The following is a 934-nucleotide window of genomic DNA, read 5'->3' as shown; positions in this document are numbered from 1 at the left end:
ATTTTTCAGTACATTTCCCATGAAACTGTCGACCTTCTTTCCGCCTTACATAATGGATAACAGGCGAACACCCTAGAAATCATATTAGATATATACTATTACCACCCAAAAATAAATCAAAACTGAAAAATCCATAAGGAAAGTAAGTATTAACATACAAATTTGCAACGCAGAAGCGAAAATGGAAATGACGGAACAGGTTTGCACAACACGACTTTATAAACCCCAGGATCCGGAGCAAAGATGGCCGCCCGAGCAGCAACGAAACTCGCCCCTCCTCTTCGCGAGCTCAGGATTCACCTCTGCCAGCGATCTGCGGCGAGTCAGGGCGTTAGGTAAAATATGGAGGGCATGAGGGTTTTTGTGCAGACTACAAGAAATACGGTTAACTTGGGGATAACTTGGTGTACGGACGTATTGCCGTGACCGGTTTGGACTAGGGAGGTTTCGTGTGATTTCGATTTTATGATTTGCTTTTTCTACGAATCGTCAGAATGTTTACATATTGATGTAATTATTAAATACAGATTCCGTCCTTTATTTTAGATGTATTGATTGTGACTACCAAGCATAGACTACTCTATATGGCTACTGCAAACAACAAACACTATTTTTCCCTTTGAGTTCCCATCTCTCTTTTATTTACAGGCCTTGAATATATTTACAATTAAGAGGCCCAGCAGCAGCAGCAGCTTTCAAAATGAGCCAGACTTTTATAAATCTCTTGGCTCTGCTCTATCCACAAGCACCCCTGATACTTGTGACATATTGATGGACGGGCGACAAACAGGTAGTAAGAGTGATGCATGATCACTATTACTACCTGTACTATTGATGGTTTAGAGAGCCTTTGCTTAATTGGGCCACGATGTTAGTGGTATCTTTGGATTCCTCTCGCCCTCCGCTACTCATGTGCAGAAGACGTTTGGAAACC

At 41.9% G+C, this 934-nt stretch overlaps 1 long non-coding RNA gene across 1 annotated transcript in view; it reads left to right on the top strand.

The window, feature by feature from the left end:
• The first annotated feature begins 39 nt into the window (after positions 1–39).
• LOC119591930 overlaps positions 40–934 on the top strand; it is a 3,847-nt gene continuing 2,952 nt past the window's right edge. Inside the window, exon 1 of the long non-coding RNA XR_005230384.1 lies at positions 40–335. This is a non-coding gene — a long non-coding RNA (uncharacterized LOC119591930). The remainder of the gene's footprint in view (positions 336–934) is intronic.

Source organism: Penaeus monodon, chromosome 29 (genome assembly GCF_015228065.2).
Source record: "Penaeus monodon isolate SGIC_2016 chromosome 29, NSTDA_Pmon_1, whole genome shotgun sequence".
NCBI classification, from domain to species: Eukaryota; Metazoa; Arthropoda; class Malacostraca; order Decapoda; family Penaeidae; genus Penaeus; species Penaeus monodon.
The sequence above is the reverse complement of the archived record's forward strand: the minus strand, read 5'-3'. Positions and strand labels throughout refer to the sequence as shown.